The sequence below is a fragment of the Betta splendens genome, chromosome 8, assembly GCF_900634795.4.
Source record: "Betta splendens chromosome 8, fBetSpl5.4, whole genome shotgun sequence".
Classification (NCBI taxonomy): Eukaryota; Metazoa; Chordata; class Actinopteri; order Anabantiformes; family Osphronemidae; genus Betta; species Betta splendens.
This window is the reverse complement of record NC_040888.2, coordinates 1,986,873-1,995,655: the sequence shown is the minus strand read 5'-3', so window position 1 is coordinate 1,995,655 and position 8,783 is coordinate 1,986,873. Positions and strand designations below refer to the sequence as shown.

At 52.6% G+C, this 8,783-nt stretch overlaps 1 protein-coding gene across 2 annotated transcripts in view; it reads right to left on the bottom strand.

The window, feature by feature from the left end:
* LOC114860237 (protein shisa-8-like) overlaps positions 1–5,864 on the bottom strand; it is a 58,812-nt gene extending 52,948 nt beyond the window's left edge. The window contains exons 1-2 of one of the 2 annotated variants that reach the window (XM_041071839.2): positions 4,962–5,864; positions 4,797–4,844 (exon numbers count right to left, since the gene is read on the bottom strand). The gene's annotated coding sequence lies outside the window, so the exon portion shown is untranslated. Of the gene's footprint in view, positions 1–4,796 lie in introns of both variants that reach the window. The other variant, XM_041071840.2, reaches the window with a different exon arrangement.
* Positions 5,865–8,783: the final 2,919 nt, after the last annotated feature.

Sequence of the window (8,783 nt, the reverse complement as noted above, 5' to 3'; positions counted from 1 at the left end):
TGCTGTCTGTCTACAGTTTCCTGCCACTTCCCCATTGCTTCCAAGCTTTTGCAAGCTGCATCTCCTCCATAGAACATAGTCCACCTGTTTACACCCTCCTCCATTCTTACGCATCACACTGTGCTTCTTCAAATATGGATGCATCACTGTTGTTCTGGCCTGTCAGAAACCCACCGTCTGTCTTTCAACACCTTTTTCCTTGAAACTGCACCTGTCCATCACCTCATCATCACATCTGTCCTCCAGCTCATCGGAGGCTTCTTCAATCATTCCTTCCTGTGCAGAACACGTTGCTGCCATTCAATCCCCAGCGTTTGATTAATTATTCTAAAGTTTCAGATCAGTTCTGTTTCTTCTGATCAGGTTCTGTTCACAGTGGAGCTGCATCGCAGTCACAAAGGCGGGTTTTAAAATGCTGCTGAGCGTCTCACTTTGATGCATGTTTTATGGTGTGTTGGTGCCGTTTGTGATTGTTGAGGAAGTTTCCCTCTAGGCACAAACAGAATCTGAATTGATGACAAAAAAAGTAACAAAACCTGGAAACGGCTGCGGGTTCAGCCTTTAGCTTTCCTTACTCACAGCGTCTGTAATAATAATTTCTTCTCTGTGTCTTCATTAACTAGAGCTGAGGACACACAACGGCGCCGCCGCCGTCTCTGAGATCGGACGGGACGATAACAACGCTGTCCTGGAGTCTGCGATGAATCACAGCCTGATAAGGTCAACTCCTGAATGATGATCACGTTAACGTAATGAGCCTCGGCCTCGGATTCCTTTGGTGTAAAGGCGCTGGGAGATGCTGCACGCAGACCGTCCCACGTCCTCCAACACATTCACTTCGTGCTTTAGTGCCGTGTGTCGCACAGATCGGACCCTTTTGGTCCCTTTTTGGTCCTGCTGATCTTGAAGCCCCCTCGTGGCCTGTCATCATGAGACCGCCTGACGCCCCCCGCTGTGGAAGTCTCTGCAAATACAGATGGAGGTCTGCTGGTGCTAAATCTGCCTCGGTCCACTTCCTGTCCTTTGAACTGCCTCCAGGACGCCACCCTTACAGACCTGTGGGTGACTTTCATGTCCTGCTAAAAAGTCAACCCCGGCGGAGGCTGAACCGGCATCAACCAACTTCAGCATTTCATCTTTGAAGAATTCACCAGAGACCACGATGAAGCTCTTGATGCCTAATGTTCCTCATGATACAACTTGCTGCAGAATATTTATGGTATATAAATAATTAAATGTGCGTCTGCTTTGTACTGGGGCGTGTGCTGTACGCGAGGCCTGACGTTTGCTGTGTCGACCTCATAAAACATTTATGCCAATTGGTATGATTAGCGTGCTAACATGACGTGTCCTCCAGCTGTATCACACACCGCGCCGCTGATCGCTGCCAGCTCAGCTTGTTGTCATAGCAGCCAAAGGGGTCACGCTAACGCTAATAGCTTCCACGTTCCCCCTCGGCTCCACGCTCGGCCCCACTCGCTCGCTGTGTCAGCACTTTCATGCCCGGCTGCTGCATCGGCATCTGCAGGAGGAGCGGGTGTGTGCGTGGGCGGGGGGGGGGGGGTCCGCGCTGCTTATCGATGCGCATCGATTCAGCCACGTGCCATTTGCATTCTGCATCCGTGGAGCGTTTCCAGTCCGCGGCCACTACGTGCAGGAATTGAGGGCAACCGAGTTAGCAGGCGTTGTAAGTAGAGAGCTCCTCTGTGGTGGAGCGCGGCTTTTCATCAACAGCTGGCTGTTAAATCATTAAACAATCCGATTCTATTATCTGTCATCGAAGGCACCAACATGTTCAGAATTTAAGTCCAAAGAAGCTGTGGAAGCTGTACTTGTCACTGGCCTGAAAAGCCCTCACATGCTCACTCACAACGATCACTAAATGTCCCACTGTCCGTTAGCTCCTGAACGCAGCTTTCTCGAGGGAAAAGCCAGAGATCAACGAGCAGACTCCATCTCCTGTCGCTCAGAACGCATACTCCACATCCAGACTCATTTTAGGCTTGATTGTATCGATTACTTTTAAGGCTCTTCGCAGACAGGCTTCTCATCGTGATTTAGAGATGTCTTCCCTTTAATCACACCCTGGGGAGCCATCAGGCCTTTACTGTTACGGCTCCTAAGCTCCGCGGGGGCCTGAACCGTGTCAGGATCTCTGTCATGTCTCCACTTCTACTGTGCAGATGAGAAATACCCCCTGCTGGGACCGCATGAGGCGGATACGGCAGAACCAGAACCTCCATGCACTGCCTCAGAGGCAGAGGTTCTGAAACCGCCCCATGAAAACAGCTTCACTACTGCAGCGCTGACGTCCGTCACAGATCTGTTGCCGTGAGTTTGTGTCTCAGTGTGCGTGTTTGCACGTGGTTCCAGAGGAGCAGAACTAACAGAGGAAGCCGACAGATCGTCTTGATTCGTCCGCTTTCCTCAAACCTCCTAATTCATGACGGGACTTTGGCAGCTTTCAGCCCAGAATGTGCAGCGCTGTGATGCTGTGGTCGTAATCAGGATAACAAGTGGGAGGAGAGAGACAGCGAGGAGAAAAGCTGCTGCGCCGCGAAAGCGAGAACGAGAGCGAGTGTTCGTTTTCCTGCAGCAACGACGACTGTGGCAGCGCGTTTCTCACAATTTAAAGCCTGAAATAAAGACGAAGCGGCGTCGGTGCAGGATGCTGCATGCGTGCTGCTCCTTACGTGAATCCTCCTCCTGGTGCACAGACGTATCAGAGATCAATGCTGTGCAGCATCTCTGGTGTAAAGGTGAGTTCAGTCTGAGTCCCATTATATATGATAATGTCTTTAACTGCTCTCAGGCAACGGGACCATGAAGCAGCTCAATCAATGGGTCTGAACCAGTCAGAGACTCAATCCCTCTGCATCAGATTTGACTTTTCAGTAATGAAGGTTTCCAGACGATGCCAAGAATAAAGCTTTAGAAAATACCCCCCCCTTTGCTTTAGTTCGGTTGAAGACGAGGATGCAGTTATTGCAGCTACAGACTGTTTTGTTCAGAGGAGCGTGTTGGCAGCATCCTAGCTTTACTACCGCCTGTGAATTCGTCTGCCTCTCAGTGTTTCACAGACGTCCCCAGTGTGTCGGCCTCAAACGCATTCGTTCAGACTGATGCAGCAGGAACGAGTGCTGTTTGGATCCAGTGCCACTGATGGAACAGAATAAACCGATGCAACTTGAGCAGCAGTGAGTCTGTTGGCGATGATTCTCAGCCTGACTTATTATATGCTAGCGAGTAATTATAGTTCCAGTGAGTGTGTGTGTGTGTGTGTGTGTGTGTGAGTGGGGGGGGGTTAAAACCAATCTGGACACAGAAAGTAAATCATATTACGGGAAATGAAACCCGTGTGGACAAGAGAGAAAGATGGTGGTGTGAATAATGAGCATGGGGTCAAGGTTAAGAGCAACAGGTCAGATCATTAGATCATTACTCACTGAAAGCTGAGAGTCCGGCAAAGTGATCATCAGTTCAGCCTGAACCATCAGCTTCCTTATAACTGGTCCCAGCTCGGTTTTATTCTGTCCCAGCAATTAAACTGGTCCCACATCTTCAACGCGGCAGCATCAGTCAGGATAAATAAGATGTGTCGCCGTCAGACGTGATTAAATACAACTGTGTTTGACGTGAGCTGCTGCAGACGTCACACCGAACCACCTGAGCTTTCAAGTGTCTTTTGTCAGTGTCAACAAATATTAGGAATAATTTGCTGCAAACCCACCTGTGGCTTTTCAGGTGGCAGACTTGAATCCGTGTGCTCGTGCATGTTTTCTATTTCTTGCAGCAAGCGACATCAAATAGAGCCTTAAGACATCGGCACAGACTGTTTTGTCCTGATTTATCTCATCGCTCGCTCCCTCTTTATACTGTTCTTTATAAATTCCTCCGCTTGTTGTGGCGGCGGAGCTGTAACCTGCAGGTGTTGACTGAACCCGTGAGAGGATGCAGGGTGGGAATGAGGGAACGGAGGTCGTGATGAGGGAAATGGGAGGGAGGAGAGAACACGCTGGCACAGATAAGTGTTTTAAGTCAGGAAACAAAGAAGTTATAATTGGTCGACGTGAAAATATCAGACTGAATATGGAGAGATTGAATTGTTCCAGGAGAAAGGGAGAAACGAGGCACAGATTGGGTCCTCGCAGCCTTCAATTTGATTTATAACGTCTCCGCGGTGGATGATGATGAAGCAGCTGTAAAGGAAAATTCAACTGACTCAAGCAGCGCACGGGCAAATAATCAGCCAGAACAACGACAGGAACAATCAGAGAGATGTGAAGCAGAGCGGGTGCAACTCAAAGCCCATCCAGAAGCCAGCTTCTCTGTAGCATGTGATGCTGCATGTGATGCTGCTCACAGGTGGGTAAGAGGTGAGCTCCGGCTCCAGCAGGAATCACACACACAATCACACACACAATCACACACGTTCTGTTTCTGGACGGAGGAGGCGTCGGCGTGAAAGCCGCGTGCAGCTGCGCCCCCGTCTCCGACACAGCCGCCTCCCGTTAAAGGATGTGTGTGTGTGTGTGTGTGTGTGTGTGTGTGTGTGTGTGTGTGTGTGTGTGTGTGTGTGTGTGTGTGTGTGTGTGTGTGTCTGTGTGTGTGTGTGTGTCTGTGTGTGTGTGTGTGTGTGCAGCGATCACCCGTCTTAGACGCACACGTGTAGTGGACGTACGTGTGTGTGTGTGTGTGTGTGTGTGTGTGTGTGTGTGTGTGTGTGTGTGTGTGTGTGTGTGGTGATCACCCGTAGACACACACATGTGTAGTGGACGTGTTTGTGTGGAGCTGACCTCATTTCCTCGCTGCTTATCCCCTTCCTTCCACATCCCCTGAGACGACTGTGGACGTATAATGAATCAAGCATAAACACACAGAAAAGAAATCCGCATTAGAAAGACTTTTGCAGAAGCAGTAAACTGCTACTGGTGAAATGCTGCACAGGACACGAGACCGACTATCAGGAGGCAGATGTTCCTCTGAATTCCAGGCAAAGAGTTAGTTGCGATGTTAAACAGCAGGTGCTAATGTTGCTTCCTCTGTTCACGGGACCGCCGTTAGCGTTCACTGCATGAACAGTGTGAGGGTCCAGTAGGAGGTGAAACAATCATACGACGCCAGGACAGCGGGGTTCAGGGTGGAGGCAGCAGAATCAGGCCTCCGTCCACCGTGAACAGAGGATTCAGGACAGAGAAGGTGGAGGCAGGAAGTGCCTGAAAGAAAGACCACCACAAACATGTTCATGTGAACACAAAGACGAGCCACGTGACACAAAGCCTACGACATGAACCTCTGCAGTCGAGACAGAGATGAGAGGGAATAAACAGACTGTGGCTTCTGTGTTGAGGCTGAATGTGCTGCTGCTGCTGCTGAACAGGAGGATCCTCTCTCTTTGGGAGCAACGCGCGCCTCCTAATAGGCTTCACGCAGGAGCGGGAGCGCGGTTGCGGCTCAAACGCCAGGCGTGGATGTGGAGACGCGCCTCCTCCTGCTTCATGTCCCACTTACGTGGAGGCGGCTCAGCAACACCTGCGTCAGAGTCGTTCATCAGAACACACGACAGAACACGGTCCCAACACACAGAAACCAGAGCGGAGCCATGGATGCAGTGGCCTGTTCCAGTTGAAAAATGCTACGAAGCAAAAAAAATAACTACAACTGCAACTTGTGCAGTTACTGTGAACCCTCAGTCTCTGAGCTGATAAACATGAGCCCCTGCTGAGTTTACCAACGTCAGAACCACGTTATTGAGACGGAGAAACCGCATCGCTGTCAGCGACGGGAGCCGTGGAGGCGTCAGGCAGCGCTTCAGCCCAGACACAAGCTATGACGCTGAGAGGAGAGCGACCGAGGTCCAGACCAGAGGTCCAGCCCAGACCAGAGGTCCGGACCAGAACCCAGACCAGAACCCAGACCAGAGGTCCAGACCAGTACCCAGACCAGAGGTCCAGACCAGTACCCAGACCAGAGGTCCGGACCAGAACCCAGACCAGAACCCAGACCAGAACCCAGACCAGAACCCCAGACCAGAGGTCCAGACCAGTACCCACACCAGAGGTCCAGACCAGAACCCAGACCAGAGGTCCGGACCAGTACCCAGACCAGAACCCACACCAGAGGTCCAGACCAGAGGTCCAGACCAGAACCCAGACCAGAGGTCCAGACCAGTACCCAGACCAGAACCCACACCAGAGGTCCAGACCAGAGGTCCAGACCAGAACCCAGACCAGAGGTCCGGACCAGAACCCAGACCAGAACCCAGACCAGAACCCCAGACCAGAACCCCAGACCAGAGGTCCAGACCAGTACCCACACCAGAGGTCCAGACCAGAACCCAGACCAGAACTCAGACCAGAGGTCCAGACCAGTACCCAGACCAGAGGTCCAGACCAGAACCCAGACCAGAGGTCCAGACCAGTACCCAGACCAGAACCCACACCAGAGGTCCAGACCAGAGGTCCGGACCAGAACCCAGACCAGAACCCAGACCAGAACCCCAGACCAGAGGTCCAGACCAGTACCCACACCAGAGGTCCAGACCAGAACCCAGACCAGAACCCAGACCAGAGGTCCAGACCAGTACCCAGACCAGAACCCACACCAGAGGTCCAGACCAGAGGTCCGGACCAGTACCCAGACCAGAACCCACACCAGAGGTCCAGACCAGAGGTCCAGACCAGAACCCAGACCAGAGGTCCAGCCTAGAACCCTGACCAGAACCCAGACCAGAGGTCCAGACCAGAGGTCCAGACCAGTACCCAGACCAGAACCCACACCAGAGGTCCAGACCAGAGGTCCAGACCAGAACCCAGACCAGAGGTCCAGACCAGAACCCTGACCAGAACCCAGACCAGAGGTCCAGACCAGTACCCAGACCAGAACCCACACCAGAGGTCCGGACCAGAACCCAGACCAGAGGTCCGGACCAGAGGTCCGGACCAGAGGTCCAGACCAGTACCCACACCAGAGGTCCAGACCAGAACCCAGACCAGAGGTCCAGACCAGAGGTCCAGACCAGTACCCACACCAGAGATCCAGACCAGAACCCAGACCAGAACCCAGACCAGAGGTCCAGACCAGTACCCAGACCAGAACCCACACCAGAGGTCCAGACCAGAGGTCCGGACCAGAACCCAGACCAGAACCCAGACCAGAGGTCCAGACCAGAACCCAGACCAGAGGTCCAGACCAGTACCCAGACCAGAACCCACACCAGAGGTCCAGACCAGAGGTCCAGACCAGTACCCAGACCAGAACCCACACCAGAGGTCCAGACCAGAGGTCCAGACCAGAACCCAGACCAGAGGTCCAGCCTAGAACCCTGACCAGAACCCACACCAGAGGTCCAGACCAGAGGTCCAGACCAGAACCCAGACCAGAGGTCCAGACCAGAACCCTGACCAGAACCCAGACCAGAGGTCCAGACCAGAACCCAGACACACGGCTCCACCTGGAACCGGTGTTAGTCAGTGTGTGAGCAGAACCGCGTTGTGTGTGTGTGTGTGTGTGTGGCTCCAGTCGCTCCACGGTCCTGCCAGCGTTCGGTTTCAAGCAGAAGTCAGAGAACAGCGTCACAATACGTCTGACCTACATCTGCTGCACACGCACAGACACACTCGCCGCATCGTCCTGTGGAAACACAACACAGCTCAACAGTTTGGGAGCTGCAAACGCTGCTGTCAAATTAAGGCGAGGATTAGATTTTCCTTAAGCTCCTCTCACCAGGCGGCCGCTCTGCAGGTGTGACGCGCTCACGCAGGATGCATGACGACGGAGGCAAGAAAAAGACACACACACGCACACACACGCAGGATGCACGACGACGGAGGCAAGAAAAGGACACACACACACAAAGCACACATAAAAAACACACACACAAGACACACTCACATGCAGGATGCATGAAGACGGAGCGCTTCATAGGTGAAAAAAAAAGACACACACATTCACATAAAACACACACACACACACACACACACACACACACACACACACACACACACACACACACACACACACACACACACACACACACACACACACACACACACACACACACACACACACACACACAGTGCTAGCAGTAATTAGAGGTGTGACAGACAGACAGGTAAAGGTGATGTCTGTTTCAGGCTGCAGCTATTTCTGTTCCACCTCCGTCTCAGACGTTCCTGTCAAACAACGAGTCTGGTTCAGGTTCAGGTGGGACTGAAACTCACGTAAACACACGTGCACGACCCAGCATGCACTGCACCGTGCAGCCCCTCCTCCCCCCGCTGCCTCCCCTCAGTCCCCTTTCACCTCTTTCTCTCTTTGTTCAACTGTCAGAATCACAGGCTGAGTTCAACTGAAGCCAGATCCAGAAAAAAGAGCGAGTGTGAGCAACAGGACAGAAACCGGCCAGGCTTCCTGCAGTTTGAAGGAGCAGCACAGGCTCATTGTGAAACGCTTGGTGAAAGCCAACTGCGGCGTTCGCCCTGGAACGTAGTATTTAGCGATGAATCCATCAGAGTGGTCTCTTTCTGAGCGTTGTGTGTGAGGGTCAGCGTGAACCCGTTCAGCCTTATTCTCCACGTCCGCTCACAGACGCTGCAGCGCTTTGGTCTGAACCCGGTCTGAACCCGTCACAGCGGTTTCCACTGCAGAGCCCGGGTTCGGCGCCGTCACCGCGACCTTGAGGAGCAGCTGTACCTCCTGATTCAGACCGAAGGTGTTAATGCAACGACGTGCTCACAAATAAAAAGAGTTCTCTGGATAAAGATATATATAAAAAGAAGAGC